The sequence below is a fragment of the Leopardus geoffroyi genome, chromosome C2, assembly GCF_018350155.1.
Source record: "Leopardus geoffroyi isolate Oge1 chromosome C2, O.geoffroyi_Oge1_pat1.0, whole genome shotgun sequence".
NCBI classification, from domain to species: Eukaryota; Metazoa; Chordata; class Mammalia; order Carnivora; family Felidae; genus Leopardus; species Leopardus geoffroyi.
The window spans coordinates 75,691,876-75,716,236 of record NC_059333.1 but is presented as its reverse complement, the minus strand read 5'-3'; the positions used below and the strand labels follow the sequence as shown (position 1 = coordinate 75,716,236).

The 24,361-nt window shown below is 43.2% G+C and overlaps 1 protein-coding gene and 1 non-coding gene across 2 annotated transcripts in view; both read right to left on the bottom strand.

Annotated features, from left to right (window-relative positions):
* Positions 1-24,361, bottom strand: part of MB21D2 (Mab-21 domain containing 2) — a 114,775-nt gene that overhangs the window by 26,286 nt on the left and 64,128 nt on the right. The window lies entirely within an intron of this gene.
* LOC123576278 lies at positions 16,588-16,792 on the bottom strand. Its single transcript, XR_006701288.1, has one exon. It is a non-coding gene; the product is annotated as a small nucleolar RNA SNORA73 family (small nucleolar RNA).

Genomic DNA, 24,361 nt, shown 5'->3' with positions numbered 1-24,361 from the left:
CAGCTCCACCACCTGTTTTCCGTTCCCAGAAATCTATTGAAAACAATCAGAATGGTCTCTGACATTGGGCACCCTTCAAATAATAACATACATGTCACTTATTTGAAATTTCTCTGACGCTGTCACCTTCCAGATATTCCTAATGCCACTATCTAATCATGCCTGGACTCCTAATAACAGAACCCGTTTGCTGAGCATCTACTTTGGGCCAAAGGCTGCTTATGTATTAATCTTTATGATGCCCCTGGGTAGCATGAAGAAATGGAATCTCTGACGTTAAATAATGCCCAAAGGTATATAGTCTGTAGATCTGGTCTTTGAACCCAGGTATCTGACTTAAAAGACAAAATGGGCTTATGGACATCACATGGGTGAGTTGTGACGACTTATCCACATGGGCTTTCCCCTTTCCTGCAGCTCATCCTCACAACACCTCCTCCACTATTGCCAAGGGAGATGGCCAAGGAACTGAAGCTTTCAAACACCAGGGGGTCCAGAAGTGAAAGAAGCTGGGAAATACAGGGGCAGACAAGAAAAACTGAACCTGGAGCTAGACTTCTCCCTCTGTCTGTCTTTTCCCTCTCCTCTTGCCAGAAATTCTACCAATAAGGTTCATTTTCATAATTAAAAGAAGAAAATGGAAATTGCTTTTTGGGAGTTAAGGCTCTAATTACCATTTACTCCTTAGAATAAATGTGTTTGATCAGAGCATGACCTTCTCACTGCGCTGGAAACCACCACCCAAAATGGGGGAGTTTTGATCCAGAGTGGACTGAGTGCTCTGTAGGTTAATAAATCTACAAATGATGGTGGGTCATCAGAGTGCTGGAAGTCCCTGAGGACAGATGTTAGAGACAGGGAGGCTGCAACAGGCAGTGCCAGGAGATGACTCTTGTCAATTTCAAAACTGCTCCCTTCTCTCTCCCTCTCCCTTCCTGCAGCACTGACTGCTACTTCCCAAACATAAGCTTGTTAAGACTAGTATTACAGTTCGGCTGCAAACTAACTGAACACAGCACTTGTGAACCTAGACACTACTTGGGATGTTTTTACATAAAATATGTAATTTGATTCTTTTTTCTTAACGTTTATTTATTTTGAAAGAGAGAGAGAGAAAGTAGGGGCGGAGAGAGAGTCTCAAGCAGGCTCCGCACGGTAAGTGCAGAGCCTGACCGGGGTTTGAACTCACGCACCATGAGATCATGACCTGAACTGAAATCAAGAGTCAGATGCTTAATGATTGAGCCACCCAGGTGCCCCTGTAATTTGATTCTAAACAAACAAATACATATCCCTCTTATTGCTAAATGTGAGGCCACCAAGAGGCATCATTAATAGGAAGCCAATAGATGCTTATTGCACATGCCCCAAGCATGCTTAAATAGTATCAATCCAAAGGAAAATAGGGAGTGGTGAATCTGCTTAAATTCTTCATTCTTAATAGGAGTTGTTTTCAGATGTGGTTGAAAAGAAGAACCTGTGATACCCTGGAGAGTGGATTCTACTGCTTCACTGTAATTTGGGGTTTCTTTTCAAAATAAGCTTCAATAGAAAAGGTATTTAGGACACCAATTTTTTTAAATTGTTTTTTTTTAACGTTTATTTATTTTTGAGACAGAGAGAGACAGAGCATGAATGCGGGGAGGGTCAGAGAGAGAGGGAGACACAGAATCAGAAGCAGGCTCCAGGTTCTGAGCTGTCAGCAAAGAGCCCGACGCGGGGCTCGAACTCACGGAGCGCGAGATCACGACCTAAGCTGAAGTCGGACGCTTAACCGACTGAGCCACTCAGGCGCCCCTAGGACACCAATTTTGATTGCATGGTGGGATGATTAAAATGGGATTCTGCCAACTAACTTTATTACTCCTGCACTTTTAAATACCCACCTAGAAGTTATCCCAACAGACAGAAGGGCAAATGCAAACAACCAGGCTTTGTAAACAATCCTAGGTAGGTAGGTGTTACCAGGGTGACTGTGAGGCCACACGAGTGATCTAAAAGAGTCTGGCCGTTCCTATTGAGCTGGTGACTCTCCCTGTGGCCAAGAGCAGGTCACTTTACCTTTCACGGCTTTTCCTTCTCTGGGTGCACAATGAAAGGAAACATCCCATCGCTTACATTCATCCATCTCAAAAGTACACGGGTCCTTAGAACTTCTAGTCTAACCACTGCATTTGGCATTCATGAGAAGTGAAGGCCAAAGAGGCACCGCTAGTAGCTAAAACTCACAAAGCTAGTGAGTGTCAGGGTCATGACTAGAACAACACTTCCAAATTCTTAAACCAGTGCTCTCATGCCCAGGTTTAAGAGTCAAGTGCTACCAGATAGAGGTGGTGAAACGCGCTATAAGTGTAGACATAAATCCTTTACAGGACAGCCTGATCATCATACGAATGCCAACAATTGGCTGACATTTGATTTCTATAGTTTCTACTAAACAGATATGATAGAATATGATAACATAATATGTTAGATTTTTGATACATTTACAAGCTAGTATAGTATTTGTTCATAGTTAAATCTGCATTTTTATGCATATTATTTTCACACTGAATATTCTGAGCTCTGGTTTATTTATAGGTGGCCTGAACCAAGCACATTTAAAATAAAGAAAATCAAGATTACCTGCAAAGAAATTCCACTTAGAACAGCTTTAATTTTAATTAATGCCATACCAAAAAAAAAAAAAAAAGATCCAATTTGCTTTAAAAGTATTGAGTAAATCAATGTCTGATAATCTCTAAAATTACTTGCAGCTGGAGAATTCCTAACTGCATCTACTCACAGCTTAACAAAATGCATTTCTCCAAGATAAATCTACTCTTCTGAGAGCTGGAGAGAAGGAAAAAGATTATTCTTGGCTGGCTTGGACTTTCATATATCTAATTACAAATTTTGTAATTCGTATGTGTAAAAGGTTAATTTTGAAAGCCCATGCCAACCCATTTTATTCAAACTGATTTCTCGCTTTGAATAAATTAACAGATTCAAAGGATGAGAAAATATAAAAATCCTAGAAGTAATAAATACTTCCACGAGAAGGCTATCCCACAGATAGCCTATGGATCGACCTTTCGTCCAAAAAGACAAAAATCACTGAACCTCCTCTCTAGGCTGCTATGTTTACTAGGAATTTGTTTCTGTGGGAACTCTGTCAGTAAAAGTAGCAATGTCTTGTGCTGGCAGTATACCCAGTTTCATCAAGAGAATCCTGGACAGTAAGAATAGGGTCAGCTCACTGAGGGACTTAAATCCCAAAGGAAGAACTTAAGATTTCATCCTGTAAAACCACGGCATCCACCTTCCCCTCAGACTGCAAACTTGCTCAGTGTAAGAACAACGTTCCATGGTACTTAAGGCCCTCATTATAAAAGTTCAATGAACATTTGTTGGATTAAAGAAGAAACAATAAATTACTAATGAATGTCAGGAGGTGTAATAAGACTTCAAATAACTTGGCAAAAACTATGAGGGAAAGCTGGAGTTTGTTGTCAAAGTGGGAAAGAGTAGAGTATGGGAGAAAGCTTTCTAGTAAAGGTAGTATCTTGAGGTAACCTCCAAACAAAGAAGGTGGTTTGGGGATGTGTGGTGAGTTTTAGAGTTACTTCTGCTATTAAACTATCTGAATTCTGGAAAAAAAAATTAACTTTTCTAGTTAAAACTTTTCTAGTTTTGCTTCATGTATAAAATGATTAGAGACAACTTTTAAAAGATTTTCAACTCTAATATGATTAAAATAGCTGATGTTCATAAAGATGTGATTGAGTTTAATAAGTAGTCCACAGACTCCTTATTTAAGGAGGAAATTACAAAATAAATATATAATGTTTATATATATAAATATATAATGTTTATTTTTGAGAAAGAGACACAGAGTGTAAGTGGGGGAAGAGCAGGGGCGCCTGGGTGGCGCAGTCGGTTAAGCGTCCAACTTCAGCCAGGTCACGATCTCGCAGTCCATGAGTTCGAGCCCCGCGTCAGGCTCTGGGCTGATGGCTCAGAGCCTGGAGCCTGTTTCCGATTCTGTGTCTCCCTCTCTCTCTGCCCCTCCCCCGTTCATGCTCTGTCTCTCTCTGTCCCAAAAAAAATAAATAAACGTTGAAAAAAAAAATTAAAAAAAAAAAGTGGGGGAAGAGCAGAGAAAGAGGGAAACACAGAACCTGAAGCAGGTTCCAGGCTCTGAGCTGTCAGCACAGAGCCCAATGCAGGGCTCGAACCCACGAACCTTAAGATCAGGCCCTGAGCTGAAGTCAGATGCTTTACCAAGTGAGCCACTCAGGCGCCCCTAAAGGAAATATTTTTAAGATTTTTTGTTTAAAAATTTTAACCTTTTATAACATTAGCCTTGCCTGTTACCCCTTCTCCAAAAGTCATTCTTTTATCTCTCTATGTTGTGTTCCCACATCAAGCCATGCCTGTGTTTTATGACATTCCCATAAACCCCTTCTAGAAACTACATAGAGAAAAGATGCTCAAAAAGTCCTGGGAGGACACAGAAGAAAGTCCATCCAAACACGTCCTCCCAATCTTCACCTTCTTACTTCAGGAGCAACTTAAAATATTACTGCTCCGAATAGCTTTCCACGATGATGTCCAACTTAGGGACCTTCGTGTGTGCTTTGATACTGCTGTGCGCACCCCCAGCATGTCTCTGACCTGCTCTACTTACTCACCTGTCTTGCTATTGCAACGTAAACTCCTGAGAGAAGGGGCCCAGTGGTGTCCTGGCCTACTTTCCACTCTATTACTAGTTCCTAGCACAGTAACTGGCACCCAGTAAGCATCCCAAGTGCTTTTTGAATGAAGAAGATGAATGGGAAAACAGAGGCTTGGATAAATGTGTGTGGGGGGAATGCAATTCATTTCGGGCAAATTCTCTTGCCAAGGAAGTAAAAAAATGGAGCGTGTAAGGGACCTCAGAGATCATCTGGTCCAACCCCCTCATTTTCCAGAAGCCAAGGAATCTTGGCAAACTGCCCCACGAAATAGAAAAGGAAACATGCAAAAGAGTATTAGGAAAAGCAAACATTCTCTCTAATAAATGAGGATACCAGCCTACACAATCTGCGAGCAGAACTTAAATCATTTAAAAAAAAAATTCATGGTGCTAATTTTATTTCGCCTTTATTAGTGCCTTCAGTGAGTCCACCTATTCCCTAGCCGTGTCAAGCCTACATCATACAGGCTCAATTACTTAGTATGTAGATCAGGCAAGGTTCTCCCTTGTCTCCCTCCTGCGTTTCTCCAGCCTTTCAACGCTCATTAGCACCTCCAACAGAAGGCTGAGGAAATGAAACTCCAATTTATCAATGTCAACTGTTGAACCAGCAAATTGCATCAATCCCGCCCCCACATGGAAGTGTTTGGACAATTCTGAATCAACAAGATGTTGGCAGCTGTGTTCCTATGGTTCAGTAATTGCATTGTTTCCTACTGTGCTCTACGGGTTGTGAAATGAATTTATTAAATAACCAACACAAAGGGAATGTGGTGTGGGCTAGTGGAAACAGCTCTGGGCTGGTGTTGGGATTCTGTCTTAATAGTCTCCCACTTTGACCACCAGCCTTGACAATAGTTTTTCTGGTCCTCAGTCTCCTAAAATCACTTAAGAAGGTAATTCTACCCTGGGTAGTAGAGAAATCTAGGGTACCTAAGATATCCTGTGCTTTTCACTCCACATACAGATTTAACATTGATCGTATTCTCTCTATATAGGAACCTAGTATGCTTACTTTCAGCCCACATTATGGCCTTTGTGTTTAAGATCCATGACAATAAATGGTATACCATGCTTGATGAATCCGTTAAGCCCAACTGGCCACTTCACACTGGAAGACAATGGTTAGGAAAGGAAATTGAGCCCAGGCACATGAAGCGTATAATGGTGGAATTTAAACACCCAATTCTATGGTCTTTGGCAAGTTTGCCAATTGGTATTTTGCCAGTTGTCTTAGGTTATTAAAACTTGTTGGTGGTTTGTAAATCTAGGCCGATAACTGGCTGTGTGACGGACTGAGAAAAGTTTTCAAATGAAGATGGAAAACTTATCTGGTATGTTATTCCAGCTACAAAGGAAGAAAAACAGATAAGCTTAATAAAATCAGCCCTTTTCAGTAACTCTTAAGCCAGCCTCTAAATCTTAGAAGGCAGGCAGGGTTTGAGAGTACAGAGAATGTCTGCAGAGAGTCACCCTGCCGAGAAGCAGGTGGAAAGTCTCCCTACCTCTCTGGTTTTTAGCTGGGCCCTAGATAGTGCAAAGTCTTTTGGGTTGTTGGAGTATTCTCCCTGGACAAAAAGGCTAAGGGGAGGACACGTTCTCTTCAACTGGGAGTTTGACCCTGACTCGGGATCCAAATTTTGGCCTCAACGGTCTTCCTATTCTTTCTTAAAAAACAAATAATAGGGGCGCCTGGGTGGCTCAGTCGGTTAAGCTTCCGACTTCAGCTCAGGTCATGATCTCGCAGTCCGTGAGTTCGAGCCCCGTGTCGGGCTCTGGGCTGATGGCTTGGAGCCTGGAGCCTGCTTCTGATTCTGTGTCTCCCTCTCTCTCTGCCCCTCCCCCATTCATGCTCTCTCTCTATCTCAAAAATAAATAAAAACGGTAAAAAAAAATTTTAATAAAAAAAAGCAAATAATAATTAATAATTATGCTTTCTCTCAAACTAAGAAGCAGAATTTCATTTCCTCCCAATCTCCCTACCCAATTATTTTATAAACAGGGCTCAATTAAGATCCACCATCATTTACTGAGATCTACACACAGCCCAGTGGTTCTGGCCAGGTGGTAGATCATTTGCAGGCAGATTATTTACCGTAGGCTGATCATCTCCACAAGGGGGATAAGGACTGTTAAGGTTTAGGATAATGTATGTAAAGCACATGGCCCAGTGATGAATGCACTAGACAAGTCTATCACAGCCAGACTAGATACTGTATTTACCATTCTCTGATTTAAACCTCATAAAAACCCTGTGAGGTAGGAATTATGGTCATTATCTTACAGACAGAGAAGTTAAGTGGCTACTCAAGGACATGAAGTTAGAAAGGAAAAGATTTAGGAACTAAAATCAGGTCTGGCTTTACTCCAAATCCCACCTGCTTTCTGCAACAAGATGTTGGTGTGAATCTCTAGGATGTTTTGTTCTTCCTGGAGTGACTGGGCAGCAATGTCCTAAAAGGCATGATTCCAGATAAATTAACTTCCTGTTTTGTCTGTTCTCCCTCTTTCCCCCAAAAAAGTGGAATGGAATATGTATATAGAGGCTTATTCCTGGAGTTTTACACTCTCGGATGCTGGCTACATACAAATTTACTCTTTTTTTCTAATTACTCTCGCCAAACTGCAGGTCGACAGCCTGAAGAGCAGTGCAGTAGAGGTCACGTTTTGAAAAGTTACCCATGATGCCACACTGAGAGCTGGGGATGAGCACTCCTGGCCTGGCTACAATGTGCTGTGGTCTAAGACAGGAGGCCAAAGTTCCAGCTCACTTCTGCCTCAGGACTGGGGGCCGAGAAACCTGTATTCTCAATTCATATCTGCTGGAGCAAGTCATTTCCTCATCTGGGACAAGTTTCCCCATCTGGAAAATGGTGGGTTTGGGCTGGCTGATATATTTCTTAAAGTCATGTTTCCTGAGGTACAACTTATAGACAATAAAATTCATCCCTCTGAAAGATACAGTTTGATGAATTAGACAAAGGTCTACAGTTTTATAACTATAGCCACAATTAAGACACAGAAGATTTCCACCACCCCCCAAAATTTCCTCATGCCCCTTTGTAGTCAAGCCCATTCCTAAACCCCGGGCATTTCTGACCTGATTTCTGTCCCTATAGTTTTGTCATTTCCTGTCTGGCACATACATGACAAAGAATGTAGCCTTCCATGGCTGTCTTTCACTTAGCCTGACACTTTTAACATTCATCCATGTCGTTGAACTCATCAAATCAATAGCTTGCTCCTCTCATGGCATCCCTTTCATGGACAGGACATTTTGTTTATCCACTCAACAGCTGACACACAGTTGGGTTGTTTCTAGTTTTTTGCTAACACGAATAAAACTTGCAAACATCTGTGTCCAGGCCTTTGTGTGGACATACTTTCCTTTTCTCTCACATAAATACTCAGGAGCGTGACAGCTGTGCTATTTGTTAAGTGTATGTGTTTATCTTTCTTATAAAGTGTCACACTGTTTTCCAAAGTGGCTGTACCATGTTTCATTCCCACCAGCCATGTGTGGACTGGTTGGTTTTTAACAGGTAGCTCCAGATAATGACTGAGATTTCTATCTATGTCCCATTAATGTGTGGACTCTTCTTCTCATGAAATGCATCTCAGCGCTTGCCCACAGCACCAAGGACAGATGCCAAGTATGTATGTGAACTCAGTGTTGAGAGCCCTTCCAGCTTCAGTAGTCTATCATTCTGTTGCCTTCCCTAGACACCTTATTCTGCAATGGTGGGCACCAAGTATCAGCTTTAGGCTGAAACCAGGTTGAGACAGACTGCAAAACTACTACTGACTAGCTATATAAGCATATCTCACAGGCTTGTCTTCCTCTTCTGCAAACTGGGGGCGATGATTACCTTCCTCTCAGGTTGTTGGAAGCTTAATGGTGTACGTGCTTCGCACACAGTAAGTGCTGAGTAAACAGCAGTTTTCAGCTTCTACAGTTACAGACTGGCATGGCGGATAAGGAAGTGGTAGGTGATAAACTTGAACCCCTTCCCAAGGTCCCCGGCAACCACTAGAATGCGAAAATGGAGGCCCCTGTGTTTCATCACAAGGCTCAAGGTCACTCTTACCTGTTAGGATGGTTTATTCACTCCTCTATTCATTTATAATATAGGCATGTATGTGTGATATTACATAGAGAGATGAACAAAAATGACACAGCACCTCTCTTGCTGAGCTTACAGTCTAATATGCTCCTCTTAAGTGATGTGTAGAAAGACACGAGGCAGAAAGTTTGCCATGGGCAAGAAGAAAGGCAGAGGGCCAGCATTCTAGATCACAGCAAAGTAGCTTAAAGTAGGAGGACTTAGGGGACTTCACCTCTGATTTTCATCTTGTTCAGGGAAATATATTGTAAGTCTAGAGTTTTCCTGAGTGCTAGCTGATGTGTGTGTATGTAAGAGGGAGAAGGGAGAGGGGAGAGGGGAGAGGCAAAAAAAGGAGGATGAACAATCTACAATAGGCATCTGAGCTCTGAATAATGCATTGACACGTTTCATTTTAAGCACTGTTTGTGTTCCATCCCACACCCCCCAACCCCCCTCGAGCTAATTACCTCGCCATTTTGAGCACCCAGCTGTTGCTGTCTGAAACCTGACCTTCACTGTGAAGAAGCTCACAGCTGCAGTGAGCTGCCTACCTAATAATTCAGGGGTTCTTATCGGCTTCATACCTCTCCTTCCCTCAACCAGCATGGTGAAACAGGCTGGTTTCCCTAGTTCCTTCTCCCCAAACCATCTGTCTCTCTGCCAAAATGAGAGGAGGAGGGCCAGAAGCAAGGGGATTATACAGGAGCCAGTCAGAATGCAGGATCTCAGGCTGCCTTAAGACCTACTGGATCAGGGTTTGTGTTTTAACAGGAGACCCAGAAAATTTGTAGGCACGTTAAAATTTCACAGGTGCCAGAATGGGGCATAAATCTCAAAGAGTTTTCATCCATTCAATTTGAGAACCTGACCTAAGAATACAAGAGGGCCAAGCTGATCAGGCAGGACAGAGTCATATTGGAAAAGCAGTGTGGTGTGAAGGAAACAGCCAGCCCCCATGGAGCCTCCCTTCCTGATATTTGTGCCCTTGTGCACTCCCTTCGAACAGAGTCAGGTCTGTGTGGCAAACTGCATGTGTAAGAGTGACATTATGCAACTTTGGAAGTGAGGTCATAAAAGGCATTTAACATTTTCCTGCCTTGGTCCTTTGGATCACTTACTCTGGGGGAAGCTAGTCACCATGGTGTGGGCACCTGGAAGAACTTGTGGAGAGGCCCACGTGGAAATGAACTGAGGCTTCCCCCCCCCCCCCCCATGTCAGCACCAACTGGCCAACCAAATGAGTGAGACAGCCTGTAAGTGGAACCTCCAGCCCCAGTCAAGGTTGCAGATGACTGTACAACCAATGTCAAATCTGCACCTTCATGAGAGGCCCTAAGCCAGAAGACCCCAGCCAAGCCAATCCTACATGCCTGGCCCCAAGAAGCTGTGTGAGATCATCCATGTCCGATGCTGCTTTAAGCCACTAAGTTTGGGGATAATTGGTTACTCAGGCATACATAACTACAGCAAGGATAGACAGTGGGGTCTGACACTGGGCTCCCCCAACTGGCAGTGGATTTCCTCGGTCACCTCATCCTCTCAGTGTCTCTGATGCCTCATCTGTAAAAGGAACAGCTACAGATTATCTGATCTCTGACACCTTTGAGTATAAAGTTGACACTACGATTTTATATATCACTAAGACAAAGCGTCACCAAATTCACACCCGGTCGATTCTAAAATGCAGACTAATTTTAGAGATGTAGAACTGTGGGGAAACATGCATCTTAAAAAGGACAAAATACAGTGTTATACTTGCTCTGCCCGCCACGTGGACATGTTAGAAGGATGGATGGTGTAACAGATGAGAAGGCGCCCGGAGGGAGCTCTTGGACAGCATCCTGAAGCACCACGGCTTGAGAAAGGGAAATGACATTATGGTTCCAGACCAGCTAATTAAACTGGCTTCATCACCTCACTTGCCTCAGGCTCCTATCACAATTTATGCTCAAAATGACTGTTACAAAGCCCAACTGAGAGGAAAAAACCATCAAGGAAAACCATTTATGGCAGTGCTCCCTAAACTTGCTTGAGCATTAAGAAATCACCTCGTATATTTGTTAAATATACACCCAGGCCCCTTGCTACAGACTTTGATTCAGCAAATCTGGAGCAGGCATTGGATCTATATTTTAACAAGGGCCCCAGGCCGTTCTCAGGAACACACAGGTTTTAAAACACTGAAACACAGTAATACCCACCCACTTACTGGTATTTTTCCTTGCATTGAATCATAATAGAAAACTACAAACCTGGACTACCTTAGCTATGTCCCCAAATAAAACAAAACAAAACAAAACAAAACAAAACAAACAAAATGCCTTCAACCCAGTATAAGATTTTACTGAAGGTCAATGTAAAAAAGCTGTCTCATCAAGGAGAGTTTGCCATTGGCTGGGAAGCTTATGGAAGCTATGGAAAATACTACTCTTCAATGTTTACAGTACGAAAATCAGCATAATAAATACACTAAAGACTGTATCTCCTGACAGGCTGACCTGTTTCCTTTTTTATCAGTCAATGCAAGTTGCTAGGCAACCATTTTTCCCTTTTTTGCTTAGACTGCCAGGAATCTTTCACCTAAAATTCATGCCTCAAAACAATAACAATATTAACAATAGTTACATACCTTGATCAAAAAAATTAAACAAACAGAAAAAAAAACAAAACAAAACAGAACTTCTTGTGACATTTGGCTTTGTCCTGTATTGTAATGGTCATCATGTTACATTCAGGTCTTTTTTTGAGAACTTCCAGTCCTTTTGGAAGGTAGGATTTTATTTTATTTTATTTTTAAAGTTTATTTATTTAAGGGGGGTGGGGGGGTGGGCAGAGAGAGAGGGGGAAGATCCCAACCAGGTTATATGCTGTCAGCACAGAGCCTAACACAGGGCTGGAACCCATGAACCGTGAGATCATAACCTGAGTCGAAATCAAGAGTCGGATGCTTAACCGAATGAGCCACTCAGGTGCCCCGGAAGGGAACAAATTTTAAAATCAATACTGTCAGTTTTGTTTTTTTTCTGTTTCTCATCACATTTAGACTAAGCAACCACAACTCAATATCCAGCAACACTTCAAGTTGCGAGGGTTTTCTCCTCTCATGCCAGTCTCTTGGCCAGCTTTTAAAACACCGCAGGAATGCTAACTGTATCCTGGCAAGGAGACTCTGTTCAAGCCAAATATTTAAGAGAATAAACAGAAAATAATTTTAGAGCATCTCTAAAAAAGTCTTCTTGTCTTTCTCTGGTGGATAACAGAATATTCTGACAATCTGACGGGAAGCATATAAAGCCATTAAGATCCTTCCCAACAAAAACGAAATGAAACAAAACCCCCCCAAAACCAAAATGAAAACAAAGAAAACCCTGCACTTCATTTTTAAACATCTTACTTGTGTGCCTTCAGTTTTGCAACAGAAATTCATCCTTGACCTGAACTTCCAAATATCCCACAAACAATAATTAAGTCGCTCAAACCCTGCTGTGTAAAGGGCATTTTCTGACAGATGGGAAACCAAGCCAGAGCACAGGAAAAATTTGCACTCTTCCCCAGCCTCATGCAGTAAGGAGATTAGAGGCAAGGATTTCCATAACCATCCCTGGAAACTGGGGTGCACATAGAATCTCAAAAGGGCATGCTTGCATCATCAGTACTTTAGAGTACTGTGACACATTATTATCCCAGTGAAGATGTCCAGTCTCCAAGAATCGTTTCCTACCTTGCTGACTGCCCAGGCTGACTTCCCCGTTTTCTGCTGAAAGGTCTTTTTCTCTGTGAAGTCCTCCAGACTGCCATCCTCCTCCCACCGGGGCTAATCCCACGGTCATCCGTCTTCCCGTGACACCCACAACACAACACCACAATCGGCTGTCTCCTCTGTTGGTCTCTGCTGCTGGATCCAGCTGCTTGAGGTCAATGATCCCAGTTAATTCACCTTTGAATCGCAGGGCCAATCAGATTACCCGGTACACAGTAGGTGCTTGGGCAATCTGTGTGAATGAAAGAATCTAGTTCAGGGACTCTGGGGTAACCTCAGATTCTCTCATTCATGCAAATAAGGGCATGAGGCCCAAAGAAGTGAGGTGATTTTTCCCAAAGTCACACCAGAAAAGGAAAGAAGACACACAAAAACCCAAAATCTTTCCTTGCCAACCTGTTGTTTTCCATTATGCCTCCTTCAGGTACATGCCATGCCCTTCCTCTGTGTGACCCTGGTCTCCTGTCACCACAGCTCAGGCCTTCTGGCTTAGCCTCCCCCTCCCCCACCATTTCTCAGCCCAGAATGAGGTTCCCAGGGACGCCTTCCAGCCTGGGGCAGGCTCCTTGCTTATCTGCTCCTGAATCTCCCAGAATCACGTTCATTTCTTTTGGAAAGTGTAGCCCAACTTGCAGTTTTCCTTTCAAACGTGAAATTATTTTATGAAGGCCTATCTTTCTCACTACAATAACAGGGCAGGTCTTTGTTGTTGTTGTTCACTGCTCGGTCGCTAGTGGCTAGCACAGGATGCCTCACTAAAATATTTGTTGAATGAATAAATCATTTTGGAACTCTCTGAAAATAGGCAGTGGGTCTGTGGTGCAAATATTCTGTCTCATGAACAGCAGACATACAATAAAAGGGGCAGGTCATTCTGGCACAATATTAAAAAATATCTCTATTTTTACACTCAGATAATTCACTTTATAAATAAGAAGTAGCCAGTCCTTAAACACAGATGTCCCTGTTTCAGATTCTGGGAAAAGCTGGCAGCCTTTCTCTCAGTAGGCTAACGAGGGTACATGCTAGATATTTTATCATGGGAGTAAGACAAATGGGGACCACCAATATGATGCTCACAGAATTTCTTTCCCAGGACAAATTGAGATGTCTGTTGAATTATGTAAACCATTGTTTTCTATCACAGGAAGAGATACCTGACAGGATTATTCTTATTTGATATACCCATGGTCTTCAAAAAATTTCTTTAAAAAAAATTTTTTTTTAACGTATATTTTTGTGAGAGAGAGAAAAAGATGAGTGGGAAGGGGCAGAGAGAGAGGCAGACACAGAATCCGAAGCAGGCTCCAGGCTCTGAGCTGTCAGCGCAGAGCCCAATGCAGGGCTCGAACTCACAAGCTGTGAGATTGAGATCTGAGCAGAAGTCAGACACTCAACTGACTGAGCCACCCAGGTGCCCCTAAAAAATTTCTTAAAAGTATACAACTAGGGGCGCCTGGGTGGCGCAGTCGGTTAAGTGTCCGACTTCAGCCAGGTCACGATCTCGCGGTCCGTGAGTTCGAGCCCCGCGTCAGGCTCTGGGCTGATGGCTCAGAGCCTGGAGCCTGTTTCCGATTCTGTGTCTCCCTCTCTCTCTGCCCCTCCCCCGTTCATACTCTGTCTCTCTCTGTCCCAAAAATAAAAATAAAACGTTGAAAAAAAAAAAAAGTATACAACCAATATTTGCAAATTTTATTCCACTTAACCCAGAGAAAGTGCCAGGTCACATCTCTGAATCTCAAACCACTTATGGACTCCAGAAAAGAAATGATAGCAATTGTATGTAATCTCTTAAAACATTTCAACAGTCTATTGGTTTCTAAAAGTTTTAGACACCAAAAATTGTTTCTAGTCCTAACTCTGGAATTAAACTAAAGAGTTAAATGGATCACTTCTATTATTGTTTCTGGCTATTTTTCACCTGTTTAACTATAAAGAAAAACTCCGCCAACTTATAGATATACTACCCTTGATCCTATAACTCATGGTGAGAAAACTGCCCTCCTTTGGGAGAGCAAGAAGAAAGTGTTGAAAAAGCCCTCTCCCTCGACAAAAAGCTTTTGATTACAGAACGTCACTATTTTGGGAATGTTCTTAGCACATCCCGGTGAAGTATCATCATATCCTCTCCTCCTTGGAGCTTGGAAAAATGTCATACCACTCCTAAGTTGGGGTGTCTCAGAGGTGTTGGAGTGAGGCAACACTGAGGTCAGAAACTATGGTTATATACTCTGATTTGTCTTTGAGCAGATGTAATTGAGTTATAAATCGAGACCTAATTATAAACATAGTGCAACCCCTCTCTAGCCCTCCATTTCTTTTAATATTAAATAGGGGTATTATTTGAAGGTCTCCTTTATTGCTAGCATTCTGGGACTTTAACTTTGACTCTACTGAACTCCAGAGATAATCTCAGAACTTTTCTCTGGAAAAGTGGGGAAACGACCAGATGCCTCAAGGGGGCTGATTCTATCTGTTCTACCTCTGCTATAGATACCCAACCCTGCCCCACATTTAACCCCAGCCAGTGCTTCACAATGGATCTCTAATAATTGTGAAGATAATCTGGATGTTTGTTATGGGCTGAATTGTATTCCCCCCAATTCGCTGTTCTGAAGCTCTAACCCCCAGTATCTCCAAATGGGACTATATTTAAAGATGGGGCCTTTAAAGAAATGATTAAGTTAAAATGACACCATTAGGTGGGTCCTAATCCAATTTGTCTTGTGTCCTTATAAGAAGAGGAAATGGGTGGGGCACCTGGGTGGCTCAGTCACTTGGGTGTCCAACTCTTAGTTTCTGCTCAGGTCATGATCTCAAGGTTGATGAGTTCAAGCCCTACCCATATCGGGCTCTGAACTAACAGTGCCTCCTGTGTGCCCTCTCTCTCAAAAATAAATAAATAAACAGTTAAAAAAAAAAAAAAGAAGAAATTGGACAAAGAGACATGAGGAACTCATGTACAGAGAGGAAAGGCCATGTGAGGATACAGTGAGAAGAAAGGCATCTGCAAGACAGGGAGAGAGGTCTCAGGAGAAATTAAACCTGCTGACACCTTGATCTTGGATTCCCAGCCTCCAATACTGTGAGGAAATAAATCTGTTGTTGAAGCCACCCAGTCTGTGATATTTCAGTAGAGCACCCCTAGTCAACTAATACAGTGCTGATTGATTCACTGCTTTAGATAATAACTTGGATCACAGATGTGTCTACATCTCTCCTTTGTCTAATGGGAAGACTTGAGTTCTAAAGCAGGAAAGTGACTTTTCCAAGGTCACATACTTGCGTGGTACCAGAAGAGACTTCAGATCAAAGCTCATGGGGGAAATAGGAACACTCAACACCCACTCCCAACCCCCAGACTTTTTCTCTTTAAAAAATGCAGAGGGTGTCTGGGTGGCTGAGCATTCAACTTTGGCTCAGGTCATGTCTCGTGGTTCACAAGTTCGGGCCCTGTATCGGGGCTCTGTGCTGACAGCTCAGAGCCTGGAGCCTGCTTCAGATTCTATGTCTCCCTCTCTCTCTGCCTCTCCCCCACTTGGACACTGTCTCCCTCTCTCTCAAAAATAAAATAAAACATTAAAAAATTTTTTAAAAATGCAGATCGGGGGCACCTGGATGGCTCAGTTGGTTGAACGTCCGACTTCAGCTGAGGTCATGATCTCGCCATTCCCGAGTTTGAGCCCTGCATTGGGCTCTGTGCAGACAGCTCAGAGCCTACAGCCTGTTTCAAATTCTATGTCTTCCTCTCTCTCTGCCCCTCCTCGACTCACGCTCTCTCTCAAAAACAAATAAAAAAACAAACAAAACAAAAAAAATGCAGATCATACAACAAACATTGACACTTGGCAGAGACATCCAGATGGTATACATCACAGAAGTTATACCCAGTATTTAGTCACGATGTCTGAAGAACTAATTTTATTTGTTTCTTTTGTTTGTTCTTTTTTTGAGGATCAGAGTCCTATTTAGGAGCTTACTAAAAATTTACCTTTCCATATGCTAGATGTTGTCTGTGTGATTTACCTCCTCGGTCATCGTACACGGATCACCAAGAAACTGTAAGAATATACAGGTGCAGACTCAAGGTCCAGCTCTATCACCACCATTGTGGAAAAGCACTGTACATCACAGGACAGAGCCCCAGTCTCCTCTGTGGCACCTGGACAGTGCCCAGGGACAGTGACCTCCCAGGAGTGTCCACGTTGGATAAAGAAGTGATTTTATGTTAGGATTAGAATATTTCACCGAAGAACTAAGAACACGTCTTTAAAATATGCTCTGCTTGCGCCAGAACTCTGTCAGCATCTACTGAGTGGAGTGTGGGACTGGGACTTCTTCCTTCATTTTAGAAGGCCAACAAGTGTCCCCCAGAGTGCTCTCCATAGCTATCAATTCTCCTCTGTGCTCCTTCCTTTCCCAAAAGAGCCTCCTGAGATCTGTATACATGGGGAGACACTTAAACAGAAACATGCCTAATTTTGAGACTAATACCAGGCAGTAGACTCAACATTTGCATTGGAACCCCTCTTCTCTGTTCTTGGTCCCACGCGATGCCTGAACAGACAGTCTCGAGCCCTGGTCTGACGTGGGCTCCATGCCAAGCACAAAATGGAGCTTGTAGGGGGCATCGAGCTGCAGATCTGACAACAGTTTTTCATTCCAAGGCATGCTCCCCTATCACGGAAGACGTTAAGATGAGGCCCTACAAGAGAACTAAACCAAATTAAATCTTCATGATCAGAACTGAAATAAGGGGAAAGTGTTCTAGTTCACTGGTTCCCAAACAGTATTCCTTGGACAAGCTCAGGCTGTCTGCATCTGAATCCTCTCAAAGGGGTTTTTGGAAATGGAAATTCCAAAACCCTGTCCTTAGAATGTTCCATTTCATGGGCCCGTGTGGGGCCTTCGATCGTGGGTTTTTAAATGATCCCCCGGTGATTATATCATTTGGAAAACACTCAAAACTGCTGTAGATTTTCTCAGAGTTGAAAGAAAACAACAGAGAAGTAGCTGGTGTCTATAAATCACAGTTTGTATCATTGAGTCAGTAACATCAACGACGTGAAGCATAGGCCCGGAGCTCTTTGGGGTTTGTATCCTTTTATTTCTATATTACTTTGTGTGTTATTACATAACACAACACCCAGAACTTAAAACAAGCATTTCTTATCTTTCAGTTTCTGTAAAGTGGGAGTTTAGGCATGGTGGGGCTAGGTATTTCTAATGCAGGGTCTTTGGTGAGGCAGCTGTTAAGTAATTAACTGAAGGCTTGACTGGGGTTAAATAATCCATTTCCAAATTCTTGACCAGAGGCCTCAGTTTCTCACCACATGGGCATCTCCATAGGACATCCTAAGTGTCCTCATAACAGGGCAGCTAACTTCCCTTGGTGTGAGTGATCCAGTAGAGAGAGCAAGGAGGAAGCCATGGTGCCTTTTATATCTAGTCTCTAAAGACACACATTGTCATCTTTACTTTTTTCTACTTGTTAGAAATGGGTCACTAAGGCCAACCCACATCCAAGGAGAATAGGCTCCATCTTCTGAAGGGAATGTCAAAGATTCTGTGGGCATATTTTCAACTACCATGATTTCCAGTGTCTGTCAATGTCTGTCATATTCTGAGAATGGAATGGAAACTAGAAACACAAAAGCGTCTACGGTCTTGACCTCATGAAATATGGGAGCAGGAATGAAAGAAAGAAGCAATAATAGAACCAAAAATATATGATTCCCCTTTTATGAAGTCAAGCTAGTGAATGTGCAGTTAAGTTAGGGACAGAGGCAGGGAAGTGTACTAAATTAGAAGTCAAAAAGGCTTGGGTTCTTGGGCGATAAAAAAAGCGTTGGGTTTGAAATTCTGCTTTCCCAGTTTGAGCTATTTACACCATTTAGTCACTGAGCTACTACTACCCTCTCTCTTTACAAAATGAACAGGACTTACTTCTTCATGGTGGTAAATGAGTGGACTTGGGGGCAGGGATGCTGTGAAGTCAAAGACAGAACCCATGCAGTACTGGGCAAATAGCTAATGGCTTTACATACTAATAACTATGATTGTCACCATGTTTGTTGTAAGTGAGGGTATACGTATCAGAGGGTAATGAGGTCAGCATGCCAGGTCGCTTAATTACTTTTGCATATATCCTCTCTGAATTTGTGTACTTTCCCTCCAGGGGCAAAGCAACCCTTGGGTGCTAAGGAAATCCTATCAAAAGGGAGACTCCTCTTCCTGCTCCAAACTGTGTTTTCTTTCTGATGTCCGGTCTTACCCGCGGCATTCCTAGATATTATGTCTGGGTAGGCCCTGTAAAATGTACCTAAACTGACCAAAGCCACCTGACCAGGTAACTTCTCTCAAGGACTAATAATTGCTCCCCTGAAGTTTTAAATGCCCATTTATATTGGCAGGGGTGAGAGGAAGGAACTGCAAATAAATATGGACGTTTCTGGAAATATTTTGTGCTTGCAGGTATGTCTCCACATGAATATTTAAGTATTATTTGCATATAGATATATGTGGACATGGAAACAAAATAGTGAGAGAGAATACTACCGTCATCAGAATGGGAACTTCCTCAGAGCTCCAGAGAAAAGAATTTGACTCAGAGTACAGCTGCTCAACATAATGTCAATCTGGGGCACCTCGGTGGCTCAGCTGGTTGAGCGTCCAACTTTGGCTCAGGTCATGATCTCATGGTTCATGAGTTCAAGCCCCACATCAGGCTCTCCTGTCAGCACGAACCTGCTTCAGATCCTTTGTCACGACCCCCTCTCTCTGCACCACCCCACTCGTGCTCTCTCTCTCTCTCAAAAATAAACATTTGGGGCACCTGGGTGGCTCAGTCAGTTAAGTGGCAGACTTCAGCTCAAGTCATGATCTCACGGTTCACGAGTTCAAGCCCTGAGTCAGGCCTTGTGCTGACAGCTCAGAGCCTGGAGCCTGCTTCGGATTCTGTGCCTCCCTCTCTTCGGATTCTGTCCCTCCCCCGCTCAAGCTCTGTCTCTCTCTGTCTCAAAAATAAATAAACATTAAAAAAAATTAAAAATAAATGAATAAAAATTTAAAAAGAGAGAGAGAGAATGTCAATCTATGCAGAAAACAACTTATAACCACCTCAGAGTATGAAAGTGTCTAAGAAATCTCATTCCCAATTCTTTTTCAAATCCCTTTCTCATCCTCTCCTTCTCCCCAGTGTTTTTGGACTCTTTGAAGAGATCCAAGAAATTCCGCAATTTCGGGAAAATGCACTGTGGCGAGACATGTAATATTAAACCACCCTATGACCGTGACAGGAAAAAAAAAATAAACAATGAAAAAATACCCATGTAGAGATAAAAAAAAGAGCTTGAAAAACCAGTACTCAAAACTTTTCCAGGCCTAAGGGGTGGAGGACATACCTAAATCAAGAATAAAAAAAAAAAAAAAAAAGTATCTTCAGCCAGTAAGTCAAAAACCCAAAGGACCATTACTAGAATAAGTCTAAATGCCCCCTGCAGACATAAAAGATGATCATGAGAGGGAACACAAAGCTCGAGGTGTTCAAGTTTTAGAATGCCACCTGTCGTGTTCCCCTTTTTGCAGAGAATAAAGGAAGAATGACTGAAATTAGAAACACTTGTACTCATTCCACATTTTGAAAGCCAACTATGGGGGCCAGAGTTTTGTTCAAAATGAAAAAGAAAATCAAAGCTCCTTTAATTCCACCACCATAACTCTGTGTTCGAAGGTACAGCAAGGACTTTCCTTTTCCTTTTTTTCCCTTTTTTTCTTTTCTTTCCTTCCCTTTCCTCCACCCCACCACCACACCAGGCTCCCTGTGGACGGAGTCATGGTATCTAGGACGATTTATCAGGAGATATTCCAATTTAAATTATGACTTAATCCCACAAAACCCAGAAGACCAAGAGTCTGTTCTCATTTTGTCTGAAACACATGAGCAAGGTTTTGTGATAGGCAGTGTCTTGTGTGCCTTGTGGTAGAAGGTAACAGGCGAGACTTCCTGGGATGACCACACAAGAAAAACCTGCTGAAACGTGACACTTGTACGGGCCTCTGAAGCTCCCTTGTTCGGTAGAACAGGCAGATAAATCAGGGGCTTCACTTAAACAATTGCTGAACAGATGAAAGCCCAGAAGATGAGATTTCAATTGGTTGGGACAATCTCTTAGAAACTTTTCCCATCTTGGAATTGCTTTATACAAATACTTCCCTGTACCGCTGGCTGCCCCCAAGTTGTTCCTCTAAATTATCACCAAAGCTGATAGACAGGATGCGGGTTGTAGCAAATATTTTACAGAAGTCATAATCGGCAAATCATGTGTAAAATGAAAAACAAAACAAAACAAAAAACACCTAAGTATTAGATCAGAAAAGACCTGGGAATGAATTCACAAATTCTGTCATATAGTAGCTGATTGACTTAGATAACTAATACCTCTGGACCTTAGTTTCCTGCATCTGTTTTAATTAATTAGTTTTTAAAAAGCCCAACAAATTATTGTGAAGACAAACTAAGCAGCTCTGTGAAAAGCACTTTGAATGAAGTATGGGAGCAACAGCAGTGAATGAGACCAGTCTCTGATCTCTAATCATCCCTGAGACTAGCTGGAAAAACAACATATACATGCAAAAAGACAGGGCAGGGGCGGTAACCAAAACCCAATGTGGCCCCCAATGACCTCACTTTCTGTTAGTCACATCTTCGAGCGGTCATCTTCCACAATGTACCACGGTTGGTCAATGGGCCCAACAGAAGTGATGGGTTTTACTTCCAGGATTAGGTTACAACAGGCACTGCAGCTGCCATCTTTGTTTGTCTTTCTGATCACTCACTTTGGATAAGCCAGCTGCCATGTCATTGAGCAGCCCTATGGAGAGGACTGAGTAGAGAAGGTCTGGGGTCTCTTGCCAAGAGCCCCATGAGTGAGCCTAGAAGTGGATCCTCCACCCCAGTCAAAACTTCAGATGGTTGCAGTTCTGACTGACAGCCAGACTACAACCTCAGGAAAAATCCTGAACCACAACCACCCACCTAAGCCACTTACGGATTCTTGACCTTCAGAAACTGTGGGAGACAATATATGTTTGTTGTTTTACATTGTACAGTAATCTGTTACACGGCACTAAATAACCAATACATTCGGCCACACTAAGAGCTGCAAGGTTTGGTAGAAGAAAGCCCTGAAACCTGGGAGTTCTTAGTCACACAAGTAGGTTTTGAAGGGAAGATGAGTTTGTGAAGGGTGGGGGACTCCATACTGCAGACATGAATAATGCAGACACAGGGGCAGGGAAGTGTCAGCCAAGGGTTTTCTTCTGACTTGGGCAATGGAGTAAGGGTCCTTGAGCAAGGGGGTGACTAGGCAGTAACCAGGATTGGGAGATTTGACTGGTGGGCATGGACAACATAAACCCAGAAATTCACACAGGAGACTTTTGTAATGATCCAGAGGAGGAAATAAAAAGCAGAACCAGAGAGCAGCTGAGGTAGGAATGGAGAACAAGAGGGATGTCGTGAACACGGTTCAGCATGTCAACCCTGGCCTCTCACAGCCGCCTGCCAGAGACCAAGGTTTCTGAATACTCACTCGTCCATTTAATCTGTGTGCATATTTAGTCACGTGCCTGAGGACAAAGCTACCACGGGACACATACTTCAGTCAAGGCACCACCATTCATGTATATAACATGCTGTTCTGGTATACAATACATTGCCTACGAAATTAATGCCATAAATATTGTAGACATTATAGACACAGAATTAGAGTAAATGGGTAAGATCTGTTTTCCCTTAAATCACCTCAACCTCAAGAACTGACTCCAAATAACACTGTTATCTTTAATAAAATAAAGTAAAATACTAATAAAAGAGGACCCACTGTTGGAGTGATCCACAGGCCTTTCAAAAACAATCCTTCACAACAGTGGCAGGTCTGAGGAGGAAAGCACGGAGAAATGATATTGGTTTTATCAATCTTGTCCGGTCATCCTATGTAACAGGAGAAGAATCATCAAAATGCCAAAGGAGATTCAAAGCACATTTAGATTGTGGGATATCTGGGATCTCAGGGAAGTGGATGCCATCCAATTACTCAGAGGCTTTCGAAGCTGCCGCCCACGTTGGGTGCATTTAGGGCCATTCTAGTGAAATGAACAAAAGGGCCCTACTCTATGGCAGACTGTCCTCAATTAACAGTCTTAAGGGACTGGAGGAAAGGAAGCCACATGCCACTGGGGTGAAAAAAGCACATCCAGATGCACAAGGCTAGTGCCCACCTGGTTTAGTGCAAGCCCGACAGAGGATCAGTGGGCTCACACTCATTTCATTGCTAGGGAAACTGAGGCTGCTCTGGCCCAGGTCACACAGGCTGGAGAGTAGATCAGGACTAGCATCCTGGTTTCTTGAACTCCAAGCCCAGCAGTCTTTCTGTTTCACATGATCCCACAGTGGAAAGGAGGAAGATAAAGGAACAGTCTTCCAAAGAGTCTCCGATGAATGCACTGTGCTCAGAGATTTACTGATCCCATGCAGAAACAAAACCTGAGCCCTTTAACTCAGCAAATGTCAAGCATCTTCTACACACCCAGCAGTCCGCACAGTCCTGTGAGATAAGGATTAGTATATGAGCTGAGGGAAGCAAGGATTGGGGCAGTCTAGCAGAGACAGAAAGTGCTCACAGCCGACTAACCAAAGGCTGACTATTGGGGGAAAGGGGGAGCAGACCTAATGGAACAGGTGACATTCAAAGGCCAATTAGTGTCCTGATAGGGAGGCAGTGGCAAAGGCCATTCACAGAGCCTGGAAGACTGGCTCCGTGGTGGCCTGAGAGGGAGATTCCCGGGAGACCAGGTGCAAAGGGAGGCTCAAGCCAAGTTGAAGAGGTTTGAGATTCCAAAAGAAATTTGAACCTTACCTTACAGACGGTGGGGAAACATGTATGCTTTTACTAAGGGAGTAACATGATTCAACCCTGGCCAAAAAAGTGGCTCAACCAGCCACTTCTGGAGCTTGCCAGAGGCTTGCCCGCCACTAAGTCAGCCCTTTTGGTGGAACTACAAAAGACAAACACCGAAAGCAAGCTCCTTCCTGTCTGAAAGCAAGCTCTTTCCTGTCTCCGGTATGTTGTAGCAGAACGCTGATCAGGCTTCCCATGAGCCAAGGTGCTAAGAACCCAGCTTCAGTAACCCGTGCTTCTCCTCCACCTGCTATGATGACCCAGGACTGTCACCACAGCCCAGGGGCCAGCTCTGCAACCGCACACCGTGCTGGCACTACAGAGATGCACCCTTCTCGGTTCAAAAGCAATCGAGGTAGGGACATTTGCTCATGAAAATTGGACTAAATTCACAGAAATATAAACATATCTCTGTTTGGGTGACACTAAAATCTGTCAGAGGAAGTGTGTACATCATGCACATATAAACCAGAGCTGGTGAGGGAAGAAAGTGCTCTGGACATTGAAACAGAACACTTGTATTCCCATCCCGGCTCTGCCACTTAGCAGTTATTTTGCTTTCCTGAGCCTTGGTTCCCCCATCAGTAAAAGAGAAGTAAATATCACCCTCCTTGTCCACTGGTCAAGAAGACTATGGGAGAGAGGTGCCTACACAGTCCCCAGCCCAGGCTTGCCAGCAGCCACGGATGGCACCTTTCCAAGCATATCCTGGAACTTGCCTGCCATGTGTAGACTGAGTCCAAACCACCGGACTTGGGCCAGAGCACCTTGCTCTCCTGACTCCTTACAAACTGTGCTCACTTCATCTACTGATTAT